This window comes from Medicago sativa, chromosome 1 (genome assembly GCF_051527215.1).
Source record: "Medicago sativa cultivar Bolivia chromosome 1, Bolivia_mono, whole genome shotgun sequence".
NCBI lineage: Eukaryota > Viridiplantae > Streptophyta > Magnoliopsida > Fabales > Fabaceae > Medicago > Medicago sativa.
Genome location: NC_140749.1, coordinates 32,231,969 through 32,247,275, shown reverse-complemented (window position 1 = coordinate 32,247,275; position 15,307 = coordinate 32,231,969). Strand labels below are relative to the sequence as shown.

General features: G+C 38.8%; 1 long non-coding RNA gene across 1 annotated transcript; it reads left to right on the top strand.

Moving 5' to 3' along the window:
• Positions 1–8,208: 8,208 nt before the first annotated feature.
• LOC146954370 (uncharacterized) lies at positions 8,209–10,298 on the top strand. Its single transcript, XR_015012997.1, has 2 exons — positions 8,209–8,608; positions 10,046–10,298. It is a non-coding gene; the product is annotated as an uncharacterized LOC146954370 (long non-coding RNA).
• The last annotated feature ends 5,009 nt before the right edge of the window (positions 10,299–15,307 follow it).

The following is a 15,307-nucleotide window of genomic DNA, read 5'->3' as shown; positions in this document are numbered from 1 at the left end:
AGGCTAAGATTACTTCAAAGTCAAAGAACTCTAAGTCAAAGGCTATGATCAAATCTGATTCCAAGACTTCAAAGGTTAGGATCCTGAAAAGATCAGAACCTATTCCTCAGAGTCTGGTGAAACCAAAATCTGGGGTTCTGAAGTCTAAGTTTCAGAAGAAGACAGTTACTGCTTCTGAAGTACCAAAACCTAAGGTGATGGTTAATCAGAAGCAACCCAACTCACAGCACAAGGTACAAGAAGTGAAGAGTAAAGCCTTAAGTACTAACCTTCCAGGACCCATAGAACAATGGGTACCTAAAACTAAAAATGTCAATGATGCAGGTATGTCTAAGAGCAGTGCCAAAGCAAAGATCATGGTACCTAGACAGCGGTTGCTCAAGACACATGACAGGAGACAATGTCTATAAAATCAATTTTTCTGAACTGGCTGATCAGAAGGTGATTTGCCTACTATCAGTGAATGATAAGAAATGGATGTGGCACAGAAGGTTGGGACATGCTAACTGGAGGTTAATCTCTAAGCTTAGTAAGTTACAACTTGTGAAAGGGCTACCAGACATTGACTATCATTCAGATGCACTCTGTGGTGCATGTCAGAGAGGGAAAATTGTGAAATCATCTTTTAAAACCAAAGACATTGTTTCAACCTCAAGACCTTTAGAATTACTCCATATTGATTTATTTGGACCAGTGAGTACTGCATCCTTATATGGAAGTAGATATGGATTAGTCATTGTTGATGATTACAGCAGATGGACTTGGGTAAAATTCATAAAGAGTAAAGATGTTGCGTGTGATGTATTCAGTAGCTTCTGCACTCAAATTCAATCTGAAAAAGAATCAAAAATTTTGAAAATCAGAAGTGATCATGGTGGAGAATTTGAAAATGAGCCATTTGAAGCTTTTTGTGAAAAACATGGAATTTTCCATGAATTCTCTTCTCCTAGAACACCACAACAAAATGGGGTTGTAGAGAGAAAGAATAGAACTTTACAAGAAATGGCCAGAACCATGATTCATGAAAACAATTTACCAAAACATTTTTGGGCAGAAGCAGTGAATACAGCATGCTATGTTCAAAACAGGATCTATATTAGACCTATTTTGGAGAAAACAGCATATGAACTCTTTAAAGGAAGAAAACCCAATATCTCTTACTTTCATCAATTTGGATGTACATGTTACATTCTGAACAACAAGCTCTACCTAAAGAAATTTGATGCCAAGGCCCAAAGAGGAATCTTTTTAGGTTACTCTGAAAGGTCAAAGGCATACAGAGTGTATAATTCAGAAACACTTTGTGTTGAAGAATCTATGCACGTTAAATTTGATGACAAGGAGCTTGAAGATAAAACTTCAAAGCAAGGTGAAAGTTCTGCAGAGATACAGGTTCCTGAAGCTACTCCAGAACCTGATCAGATAGCTGAATCTGAAGATAGTACAGAAGCTAAACCCACATCAGAAGCGCTAGATGAAACTGCTTCTGATGAAGCACAAGATGGCTCACATCAAGAAGATCCTCCCAGAAACACATTCAAACACAAGTCTTCACATCCTGAGGAGCTAATCATTGGAAACAAAGATAGTCCAAGAAGAACAAGATCACATTTCAGACAAGAAGAGTCAATGATTGGACTAATCTCAATGATTGAACCTACAACAGTTGATGAAGCACTTTCAGATGATGGATGGATCCTAGCTATGCAAGAAGAGTTGAATCAATTTCAAAGAAATGATGTGTGGGATCTGGTACCCAAACCTCAGCACAAGAACATTATTGGAACAAAATGGGTATTCAGAAACAAGCTGAATGAGCAAGGTGAAGTAACAAGAAACAAAGCCAGGCTTGTTGCACAAGGGTATAGTCAACAAGAAGGCATTGATTACACTGAAACGTTTGCTCCAGTTGCAAGATTGGAAGCAATCAGGTTACTTCTTTCTTATGCAGTTAATCATGGCATAATATTATATCAAATGGATGTCAAGAGTGCATTTCTAAATGGTGTCATAGAAGAAGAAGTGTATGTCAAGCAACCTCCTGGATTTGAGGATATTAAATATCCTGACCATGTTTTTAAACTGAAGAAATCACTATATGGCTTGAAACAAGCTCCCAGAGCTTGGTATGATAGACTAAGTAATTTCTTAATCAAAAATGATTTTAAAAGAGGACAGGTTGATACTACACTCTTCAGAAGGACCCTTGAGAAAGATATTCTTGTTGTGCAAATATATGTTGATGATATAATATTTGGTTCTACTAATGCATCTCTTTGCAAGGAATTTTCTGAGTTAATGCAGGATGAATTTGAAATGAGCATGATGGGAGAGCTGAAGTTCTTTCTTGGCATTCAAATTAATCAATGCAAAGATGGAGTCTATGTTCATCAATCAAAGTACACAAAGGAGCTTCTGAAGAAGTTCAAACTTGAAGATTGTAAAGTGATGAACACTCCAATGCACCCTACGTGCAACTTAAGCAAAGAAGATGAAGGAGCTAAAGTAGATCAGAAGCTGTATAGAGGTATGATTGGTTCTTTGTTATACCTCACTGCATCTAGGCCAGATATTTTATTCAGTGTATGCTTGTGTGCAAGATTCCAATCAGATCCTAGAGAATCTCATATGACTGCTGTCAAGAGAATCTTCAGGTATTTGAAGGGAACAACTAATCTTGGACTCCTTTATAGGAAATCCTTAGATTATAAGCTAATTGGATTCTGTGATGCTGATTATGCTGGTGATAGGATTGAAAGAAAGTCAACCAGTGGCAATTGTCAATTTCTGGGTGATAATCTTATATCCTGGGCTAGCAAAAGACAAACAACTATTGCTATGTCTACAGCAGAAGCAGAATACATTTCAGCTGCAAGTTGTTGTACACAACTACTTTGGATGAAACATCAGTTGGAAGATTATCAGATAACTGCTAACAGTATTCCTATTTATTGTGATAATACTGCTGCTATTTGTTTGTCTAAAAATCCAATTTTGCATTCAAGAGCTAAGCACATTGAAATCAAACACCATTTTATCAGAGATTATGTTCAAAAAGGAATTTTAGATATACAATTCATTGATACTGAAAATCAATGGGCTGATATATTTACTAAGCCTTTAACTGTTGAAAGATTTGATTTTATAAAGAAAAATTTGAACATGCACTTTGTATCTGATTAAATGCTTGCTTGCTCCTGAATAGGGTTTTAGGTTCTGAAGTCAGTTCAGAAGCAGTAGTCCATCAGAAGCTCTTTATTGAGGTTCTGAGGAAAACTCGCTTCTGATGATGACGTCAGCATCTGAAGTCCAGAAGCTGGATTTGTTGCTTCTGAATAGTTGAATTAGTGGAAACGTTGGAAGTTACCTTTTAAAAAGTAACTTCTGGCCCACTAACTTGGTAGTTACTCTGTGAACTTCTTACGTGGCCTGTATGTGTTGGTGTATAACTAAAAGGGCAATGATGATTTAATAGCTTTGAAAGTACTTTTCACGCGCCCCCAATTTTGTCATTAATGTTATGTTTGTTTGTCTCTTTTGAATTGCAATCGTTTTACTTTTAACACTTTGACAATTCACACACTACTCACTCACAACAAACACATTTGCTCTCAAACCTCTTGCGAAGTAAGCGCATTCTCTCAACCTTAGAACCCTAAAATCTTCATCTTCTTCAAATCTTCGTCAATCATCAAATGGCATCATCAAGCTCAAAAGTTTCAGAATCTACATCAAACATGCAAAGCGTACCAGAATCTGGGTCCGTCTACAAAGAGAAGACTATGGATATTCCATGGAAATCCTTATTCGTTCAAGTAGAATCGCCAGTGGACTTCACTTCACTCAAGAAGTACGAAGTGGACATGGAAGGCTATGTAGAAACTCAGAAACTGTCCGGATACTTCAAGATGCTAAATGGGCCAACATATGTGAACTTGGTCAAAGATTTCTGGTTAAGGGCTGAAATCGTCAATGGAAAGCCTGTTAAGGTAGCAGATAAACAAGCTGGGTCGAAGAAAGGAAAGAAGGAGGTTGAGTTGAATCCCACTTCCTTCTGTAGCCTTGAGATAAGGTCTGAAGTGATGGGTATTCCCGTAATCATCACAGAGGAGATAATTGCTAAAGCTTGTAGAATGAATGCAGAAGGAAGGTTTCAAGAAATAGTTAAAAAGGATGATGTCCTGCTGCAAAACTACTACAACACTCTTCTGGGTGGTAACAAAGATGCTAAGCCTTCTGAAATGGAGATTCACAACAGAATGTTGGTGAAATTCAGTAACGATTGCTTCTTTCAAAGAGCAGGTGGGTCTGATCAACCCAACAACCAATAGAAGCTAGCAATTTATTTCATGACCAATCTGGAAAAGATAAACTTCCCAAGATATGTATTGGATCATCTCTGCTGGGCTATTAATGAAGGCACAGTCAAAGGAAGGAAACAAGTGCCCTATGGAAGATTGCTCTCTGAGATCTTTTATCAAGGGAGAGTGCTGGATTTATTGAGAAGAACAAGGGATGCTTCTGATAAATGCTTCGAAGTTTCTACTGCAGAGAAGACTATCAGTAGCAAGACTTTGCATTCTATGCACATTTTCAAGACAGCTCCTAAAGATGAGAAGTGGTTGGAGATGACCACAGAAGAATCTGAGATTATCAGGGACTTTCCTTCCATAGTTAAGGAAAGTAATCCTGAACACTTAGCTAGATTAGTAGCTGAGTACGTCTTGGAGGATGATGCGAGTTCTCAGGAGGAAGCTGCTCTTGCTAAAGGGAAAGGCAAGAAGGCCAAGGCAGTTGCTGTGTCAGAAGCTGCTGTTTCTGATGCACCTAAAGGGAAGAGGGCCAGAACTAGTTCAGAATCTGATGCTGCTCCTACTAAAGGAAAGAGGGCCAGAACTAGTACTGAGTCAGAAGCTGCTATTGCTAAATCTGAAAAGCAAAAAGTTGCTAAGTCTGAAGCTAAACCTGTTTCTATCAAGGATAAAGGAAAGATGCAGAAGGTTGGTGCTGCTTCTATTCCTCAAAAAAGAAGAAAAGGTAAGGCAGATTTGGTAATCACCGAAGAGCAGCTGCAGGAAGCTCTTGAAGAAATAGAGAAAGAAGAGGCTGATCCCAAGCTAAAGAAGAAGAAGGCTCCCCTTCAACTTGTGAGTCCTGTGGTTGAGATGACTCCAAGAATGAAAAGGATGGCAGATGAACGTGCTTCTGATCTTATATCAGACAAAAAGGAACTAAAAGCACAATTCATTCATCAAAGAGATGAAAAGCTCAAGGCCTTGGGTATGGAAGACTGTGATAGGTTCTTCAAAGAGAAATTGGCTGAAGTAAGAGCCATAGCTGGTAAGTCTACGGAAGACAACGAGGAAGAAGAAATGATGATTATTATGGAGGATGCTCCAGAAGATGGAACTTCAGAAGTAGTTCCTCAAGCTGCTGGTCCACAGAAGATCACTTCTGAAGCTGGCCCTGCAGTTCAGGTAATCCAGATTCCAGTCACCTCTATCCCCATTTCACCCTCTTCACCATCAGTACCTGAACCAATAGAAGACACTTCTGTCTTAGACAGTCTTGCTCTCCACTACTCAGGTGAGTTACCTATAGACGAGTTTACCTCAGATAAAGCCTCTGAAACAACTCCAGAAGCAGCTGCTTCTGAAAATGTTGTTTCAGAAAACCCCCATCAACACACACCTGAACCACATAAACCCACAACACCCCCACAATCACCAATAGCTACCATTGACCCCCAACTCAACACTCAAACATCAAATTCACCACAACAACCACCAACTGAAATTGAACACTCCCCAGAACCAACTCCTATGGATGTTGACTACTCTCAAGTCAATGTTCAAGCCTCAACCTCTACCACACACATTGCTTCTGACCAGCCTTCATCTTCAAACACACAAACACACTTTACCATTCCAGTTCCTAACCCTGTTCAAGATCTGGAAATCAGTGATTCTGATCTTGAAACCCTTGAACAACCACCCACAAACATCCTGGAATCTGGATATATCAATGTTGAGCTTCTCACAATCCTGAGTCAAATGCATAATCTGGTGGATCAAAGAAGGACAATTGATCTCACAAGTGCATATGAAGATTCATGGGCATCACTTCAGAACCGGGCAGCTGGGCTTATTGAAGATATCAAGGCTAAATGCATCAGAGTCAAGCAAGCTTCAGTCAGAAGGCTAATGAAAAATTTGAATCAGAGTCTCAGAGTAAGAAGTTCTACACTGCTCCTGGCAAACCAGCCTTTCTTCTCAGAAAAGGATTACTTGACCAGAGAAGCAAGGTTGTGTAAGCTTCTAAAGAAACAGATGGCACAGCAGCAGCAAGAAGCTAGAGAAAGGGAACAGGCTCTTCTCTAGAGGCAACAACAGCTTGAAGAACTGTTGCAGAAGAAAATTGAAGAAATGGAGAAGATGAAGAAACAACAACAAACCAACCCTTAGTTGCACACCTTTGTGTTATTTTTGTTTGTTGTTTGTTTTAAATTCTTAGTCCTTGCTTCTGAAACCATCTTGTTTTATTTCTCTATGCTTCTGAATGCTTACTGCTTCTGACTGCTTAGCTGCTTCTGATAATTGGATATTCATGTTCATATACTTTGGTCTGATTTATTTAATTAATTTCTTGTATACTCTCTCTTGTTTGAGTTTTTCTCAAATCTTTTTGTCTTTTATGCTTATTTTTATCTCTTTTTTGATAATGACAAAAGGGGGAGTATATGTGACAAGTATTTAAAGGCTCTGAGCCCCATTAATGGCATTTGAAATTTTTGAAAAACTTCTATCATTTTTTTACCTTATTGGTATAAGCTATGAACGAACGAAGAAGTATCAAAATTCAAGTAAAATTAATTGAACCATTCTTCTTGTCTATAAGATAATTCTTTCAATGATTCAATTTTTTTTAAAAAAAGCTCTGATAATGTTATTGTGCGAAAAATGAATTTAATTAACCTGGATAGAACTTAGGGGGAGCTTACAAACCTCACCTTAAAGACTATCAGACTCAGGGGGAGTTTGAGCTTACAAACCTCAGACTCTGAGCTTACAAACCTCAGAACCCCAAAGTCAACTTGTTAATTAGATTAACAACAATTGATCAATTTTAAATACTTTTGTTTGTCATCATCAAAAAGGGGGAGATTGTTGGAACAAAATGTGTTTAACAATGAACCTTAAAGAGTTTTGATGATAACAAGGTATTAAAAATTGTAAATTGGACTAGCTAATATTTGTTCAAGTGTACAGGACCATAATTATAAAGTTACATCATCATTGGTTCTGAATGAGCAAATAAAGAGCAAAGGAAACAACAAAAATTTGAAGCTTGGACGCTCTTGAAGGCAACTTGTTACTGAAGAGAAAAAGCGCTCCTGAAGTTAAGTCGCTTCTGAAGTAAGGATAGTGCTCCTGAAGTTAAGACGCTTCTGAAGTAAGAATAGTGCTCCTGAAGACAAGAAGTCCAGAAGTCATATCATCAGAAGCTGCATCATCAGAAGCTGCAGAAGTCATATCATCAGAAGCTGCATCATCAGAAGCTGTCTCATCAGAAGCTATTTCACCAGAAGCTGAATCTCAACTGGATTTGCAAAAGATTCAAGAATTGAAGAATTATCAATGCAAATGCTGTCTATTGGATTCGAAAACACAAACAAAGGATTAGAGGAATTTTGCAACGGTCATTTCAAAGGTGTTTGAAGGCTTGTGCTTGCAATTTGGACGAAAGCGTTGACATTGTACTTTGTACGAATTGTACAACCACGTTCTCCACTACTCTGTTGTGTGTCCACGCTACAAGACAAGAAAACAGCTCCAGAATACGGTTTCGCCTGCATATATGTTCCTTTGGATAAGGAATGGATTTCAAATTTGTTCTTCATAGGACAACAACCAAATCAGGCAATATATCATTGGTGAAAGATCAAGCTTCAACAACGACTCTTTGGTGTGCTGGCAATTTCACAACGTCTCTTTCACACCTCTATAAAAAGGAGTGAAGACTTAGAGTTTTGGTAATGCATGAACGCTGAACGAAAGACTCACAACATTTTTACAAGTGCCAAATCTCTGCTGAAATTGTTCTGCATTCACTTAGAATTTCTGTGTCTTATAGTCATATCTTAGAAATTCTTAAGTCCATTGAGTCTGTATCTGATTTGTATTGTGAACACCTCTGATTGTATATTGTAACGCCCCATTTTTATTCTATTATTTTTAGTGGATGTTTGAGTGTTTTATATAATTTTATATGATTTATTTGGTATTTGATGTGTTGTATATTATTTAAATGAATATGGCTTTATTATTTGTGGAAATATTAGGAGAAATAAAAATAGGAGTAAAATATTAATATTTTGGTTAATGGGAGTTAATTAGTAATTATGAGAGTTTAGTGGGAGTTAAATGAAAAGAAAGAAGTTATATTTTTGGGAGAAAAAGAAAGAGAAGCAGAGCTAAACAGTTTCACGTACAAACAATAGAAAAAACTGGTTTTTGGAGAGAAAAAGGAGAAGAACCAAGAGAAAGCTAGGAGAAGAGCTAGGAAGAGAGAATCCAATCGTTTTTGCTGTAGAATTTGCTGAGATAAGGTAAGGGTGGGATTCCTTTCAATAATCATGGTATATAATTTGAAAATTGATGAATTTGTTGTTCTTGGTTTTTAGGGTTTGAGAAGTTATGTTAGATGATGAATTATGATGAAACTTGTTGTTGAATTGCATGATTATATGTTGTTTTATCCCCTATGTTGTCTAATAAACCTGTAAACATGTTTCTAAAACAATTTGGGTGATTATGGGATCAAATTTGGGGTTTGGGTTGATGAAATTGGGGTTTTTGGAGTGAAAACTGGTCTGTTTCCGTAGAACTGTCCATGTTCCATCGTAGTACGATGCTGGGAAATCGTACTACGATTTTTCCAGCAGCAAACAAGACTTTTTCAGTGTATCCCATCGTAGTACGATGCATTCCATCGTAGTACGATGTAATAGTGACAGCATTCCCCTGTTTCGTGTTCTTGCGTCTTTTTCACCCGTTTCTGTTTTGAACTGGCCTTAGGTGTAAACATGAAAGTTGTAGATAATTAAGTTAGCTTTAAAATGGCCTTGGTTTGGAGTGGAAAAGATTTGTAGATTTTGAGTTATGATAAAAATAGTCCAAGTGGATCTTCAGAAAACTTTAAGAAAACTTAGCATAACTAATCCCAAGTTAGTCCAAAAACATATGGTTGGTTTCCCAACTTCAAACTTAAGTGTTAGGGACTTAGTTGAGGTGTTTTATGGGTATTTGGCTTATGTCCCATTGATCAAAACTTAATTGCTTTTGAAGGATGTTTTAGACTTAGAGATGAATGTAATTGATTTATATATATGCTATGTTGTTTGATTTCCGTTGTTGATGTCGTTGTATCATCTGATGTCGAAGTTGGGGAGTGTGTCATAATTGTTGTAGGCACATATGTTGTTGTTGTAGTCGTTGTTGAAGTTGTATGTTGATATACACAAGTCGAGTCCATATGCATACTCATGTTCTGTTGGGGGCTTATGCCCTGGAATGTTTATCATTCAAATTGTTGGGGGCTTATGCCCTGGAATGTTTATCATTCACCTGTTGGGGGCTTATGCCCTGGGATGCTTTAACCATCCAAATCGTTGGGGGCTTATGCCCTGGAATGCTTAGCATTCAACGCGCGTAGATTGGTACCACCTACATGATGCATTAGTTGTTGTTGTCGTAGCATTGTTGGGTTGTTGTTGTCGTTGTAGCATTGTCGAGTTGTTGTCGTTGTCGCATTGTCGAGTTGTCGGTGTCGTTGTGGATAACGTTGTTGTTGTTGTTGTTGCTGTACCTTGTTGCTGAAAATAATTATGTTGTTGCCTATGTGTTTATTTAAATACATTATTAATGATGCCTGTTGTGATATGCTTTGTTGTTTTCATTAATTTGATGAATTATATATTATTATTATTGGATAAGTTTCTCACCCCTTCTGCGTATATGTTGCCTCGACCGTGGGTAATGTGCAGGTACTGATGACTTGTAGGTTTGGTCGGCTCAAGTGTCTAGGGCTCTGATACATACTAGGATGGGGAAATCGTTGCGAATGTCTTCTCATTTCTTTTATGTATCACATATTTTGGAAAAGACTTGCTATTAGAGTTTATCGTTGTTGAAAATAAAGTTGAAATTGTTGGGGCCTATGTGCCAAGATTTTCATTGATGTTGAATTTTGGTTGAAATTATATTTTTAAAGAATTATTCCGCTGCGGTTTATTAAGATTCTTTATGTTGGTCTTAAATAAATAGATATTTTCTATTTATGAATTTTTGAAAAGTAGTGTGACACTCCGTTGTGTGATTACTCTGATTATAATAATTAATATTACGTTGTTGGGAGAACGGGGTGTTACAATTGGTATCAGAGCAGGTCGGTCCGTCCGACCAATTAGTAGAGTCGTGTCGAGCCATGTAGAGTTGTTTGACAATTTATATTGTCTTAGTTGTGCTGATTTTTGTTGTTATGTGGAGTAGAGACCTGGAGGCTGCGAATATTATCTGTTACAAGAGAAATAGAATGGCTGGAAGAAACGATGCTGCGGTGGCTGCTGCGTTGGAAGCTGTAGCCCAAGCTATAGGACAACAACAAAATGTTGGTGCTGGTGTTAATGCTGACGTAAGAATGTTGGAGGCCTTTCTGAGGAATCATCCTCCTACCTTCAAAGGAAGGTACGACCCTGATGGAGCACAGACATGGCTCAAAGAAGTTGAAAGAGTTTTCAGGGTTATGCAATGTACTGATGACCAGAAGGTACGTTTTGGTACGCACGTGCTAGCTGAGGAAGCTGATGACTGGTGGGTGAGTCTCTTACCTGAATTAGAGCAAGGTGATGAAGTTGTGACTTGGGCTGTGTTTAGGAGGGAGTTCCTAAACAGATATTTCCCTGAGGATGTTCGCGGAAGGAAAGAGATTGAGTTCCTTGAGTTGAAGCAAGGAAACATGTCAGTGACAGAGTATGCAGCCAAGTTTGTGGAGTTGGCTCAGTTCTATCCACACTATACTGGAGACAATGCTGAATTTTCTAAGTGCATAAAGTTTGAGAATGGTTTGCGTGCTGATATTAAGCGAGCCATTGGTTACCAGCAGATCCGTGACTTTTCTGCTTTGGTGAGCAGATGCAGAATCTATGAAGATGATACCAAAGCTCACTACAAGGTGATGAGTGACCGTAGGGGTAAGGGACAGCAGAGTCGTCCGAAGCCTTACAGTGCCCCAGCTGACAAGGGCAAACAGAGGATGCCTGAGGAAAGGAGACCCAAGGGAAGAGATGTTCAAGCTGAGATAGTTTGTTACAAGTGTGGTGAGAAAGGCCACAAGAGTAATGCATGTACTCAACGGGATGAGAAGAAGTGTCATCGTTGTGGCAAGAAAGGGCATATCATGGCTGAGTGCAAGCGTGGTGACATGGTTTGCTTTAATTGTGATGAAGAGGGTCATCTTAGTTCTCAGTGCAAGAAGCCTAAGAAGACTCAGACTAGTGGGAAGGTGTTTGCATTGGCCGGTACACAAACGGCTAATGAAGATCGACTTAGCAGAGGTACTTGTTTCTTTAATGGTACTCCTTTAATTGCTATTATTGATACTGGTGCTACACATTGTTTCATTGCTGTTGGTTGTGCAAATAAGTTGGGTTTAGTTATGTCAAGTATGCCTGTGGAAATGGTTGTTGAAACTCCAGCTAAGGGTTCAGTAACCACATCGTTTGTTTGTCAGAGTTGCCCTATATCCATGTATGGTAGAGATTTTGAAGTTGATCTTGTATGTTTGCCATTGACGGGTATGGATGTGATCCTTGGTATGAACTGGTTGGAATACAACCATGTGCATATTAATTGTTTTAGAAAGACGGTGTACTTTTCTTCTGCTGAAGAAGAGAGTGGAGCAGAATTTTTATCTACCAAGCAGCTGAAGCGGTTAGAGCATGATGGAAACTTAATGTTTTCCTTGATGGCGTATTTGTCTGTAGAGAGTCAGTCGATAATTGATAGATTGCCCGTGGTGAATGAATTTCCTGAAGTTTTTCCTGATGAGATTCCAGATGTACCGCCAGAGAGGGAGGTTGAATTTTCGATCGATCTTGTGCCGGGTACGAAGCCTGTGTCGATGGCTCCTTACCGTATGTCAGCCTCCGAGTTGGCAGAATTGAAGAAGCAGTTGGAAGAATTGCTTGATAAGAAGTTTATAAGACCAAGTGTGTCACCTTGGGGAGCACCTGTGTTGCTAGTTAAGAAGAAGGATGGTAACATGAGATTGTGCATAGATTACCGTCAGCTGAATAAAGTGACGATAAAGAATAGGTATCCACTTCCGAGAATTGACGACTTGATGGATCAATTAGTGGGTGCTCGCGTGTTTAGTAAAATTGATTTGAGGTCAGGTTACCATCAGATTAAGGTGAAGGATGAAGATATGCAGAAAACGGCCTTTAGGACACGGTATGGACACTATGAATATAAAGTGATGCCTTTCGGTGTTACTAACGCGCCTGGTGTGTTCATGGAGTATATGAACAGAATTTTTCATGCTTTTCTGGATAAGTTTGTTGTTGTATTTATTGATGATATCTTGATTTATTCTAAGACTGAAGAAGAGCATGCAGAACATTTGAAGATTGTGTTGCAGGTGCTGAAAGAAAAGAAATTGTATGCAAAGTTGTCAAAGTGCGAGTTCTGGTTAAGGGAAGTAAGTTTCCTTGGCCATATTATTTCTGGTAGTGGTATTGCAGTGGACCCATCGAAGGTTGAAGCGGTATCACAGTGGGAGGCTCCTAAGTCAGTTACAGAGATTAGAAGTTTTCTTGGTTTGGCTGGTTATTACAGAAGATTTATCGAAGGATTTTCGAAGTTGGCACTTCCATTGACTCAGTTGACCTGTAAAGGTAAAGCTTTTGTGTGGGATGCTCAGTGTGAGAATAATTTCAATGAGTTGAAGCGGAGATTGACAACGGCTCCAATTTTGATTTTGCCAGAGCCAGATAAACCTTTTGTTGTATATTGTGATGCGTCCAAGTTGGGCTTAGGTGGTGTGCTTATGCAAGATGGCAAGGTAGTGGCTTATGCTTCGAGACAATTGAGAATACATGAGAAGAACTACCCTACACATGATTTAGAGTTGGCTGCTGTGGTTTTTGTGTTGAAAATTTGGAGACACTATTTGTACGGTTCCAGATTTGAAGTGTTTAGTGATCATAAAAGTCTGAAATATTTATTTGATCAAAAGGAGTTAAATATGAGGCAGAGAAGGTGGCTAGAGTTGTTGAAAGATTATGATTTTGGCTTAAATTACCATCCGGGTAAAGCTAATGTGGTTGCAGATGCCTTGAGTAGGAAAATGTTGCACATGTCGGCTATGATGGTGAAAGAATTTGAATTGCTGGAACAGTTTAGAGACTTAAGTCTTGTTTGTGAATTGGCACCTCAGAGTGTGCAGTTGGGTATGTTGAAAATTAATAATGATTTCTTGAAGAGTATCAAAGAAGCCCAGGAGGTTGATGTGAAATTTGTAGACTTGATGGCTGCTAGTAATCAGGATGCAGATGGTGATTTTCAGGTTGATGATCAAGGAGTGTTGAGATTCCGAGGTAGGATTTGTATTCCTGATAATAATGAATTGAAAAAGTTGATTTTAGAAGAAAGTCACAGAAGCAACTTGAGTATCCATCCGGGAGCTACAAAGATGCACCACGACTTGAAGAAACTGTTTTGGTGGTCTGGGTTGAAGCGAGATGTCGCACAATTTGTATATGCTTGTTTGACTTGTCAGAAATCGAAAGTTGAACATCAGAAGCCTGCTGGTTTGTTGACACCTTTAGATGTGCCGGAATGGAAATGGGATAGCATCTCCATGGACTTTGTGACGAGTTTACCAAACACTCAAAGAGGGCATGATGCCATTTGGGTTGTTGTCGATAGATTGACGAAGTCGGCACACTTTATTCCAATTAATATCACTTATTCGGTAGCTCAGTTGGCGGAGATCTATATTCATAATATTGTGAAGTTGCATGGTGTCCCGTCGAGTATTGTGTCGGATAGAGATCCGAGGTTCGCTTCGAGATTTTGGAAGAGCTTGCAAGAAGCTTTGGGCTCTCAGCTGAAGTTGAGTTCAGCTTATCATCCGCAAACAGATGGTCAGTCGGAAAGGACGATTCAATCATTAGAAGATTTGTTGAGGGTGTGTGTACTTGAGCAAGGTGGAGCTTGGGACAGTCACCTACCATTGATAGAGTTCACGTACAACAATAGTTACCATTCGAGTATTGGTATGGCACCTTTCGAAGCTTTATATGGTCGAAGGTGTAGAACTCCTTTATGTTGGTTTGAGTCGGGTGAAAGTGTTGTGTTGGGACCTGAAATAGTTCAGCAGACCACGGAGAAGGTCAAGATGATAAGAGAGCATATGAAAACATCGCAGAGTCGACAGAAGAGTTATCATGACAAGCGTAGGAAGGACCTTGAATTTCAAGAGGGTGACCATGTGTTCTTGAGAGTCAACCCTATGACCGGTGTGGGTCGTGCATTGAAGTCCAAGAAGTTGACTCCAAAGTTTATTGGTCCTTATCAGATATCTGAGAGAATTGGCACGATGGCTTATAGAGTTGGTTTGCCACCACATCTTTCGAACTTGCATGATGTGTTTCATGTGTCGCAACTTCGGAAGTATGTAGCGGATCCTTCACATGTTATTCCTAGAGATGATGTGCAAGTTAGAGACAACCTTACGGTGGAGACTTTACCTTTGAGGATTGATGATCGCAAGGTGAAGACGTTGAGAGGCAAGGAGATACCTCTAGTGAGGGTTGTTTGGGGAGGAGCAACTGGTGAAAATCTTACTTGGGAGTTGGAAAGTAAGATGCAGGAGTCATATCCTGAGTTGTTTGCTTGAGGTAATATTTCGAGGACGAAATTCTATAAGTTGGGGAGAGTTGTAACGCCCCATTTTTATTCTATTATTTTTAGTGGATGTTTGAGTGTTTTATATAATTTTATATGATTTATTTGGTATTTGATGTGTTGTATATTATTTAAATGAATATGGCTTTATTATTTGTGGAAATATTAGGAGAAATAAAAATAGGAGTAAAATATTAATATTTTGGTTAATGGGAGTTAATTAGTAATTATGAGAGTTTAGTGGGAGTTAAATGAAAAGAAAGAAGTTATATTTTTGGGAGAAAAAGAAAGAGAAGCAGAGCTAAACAGTTTCACGTACAAACAATAGAAAAAACTAG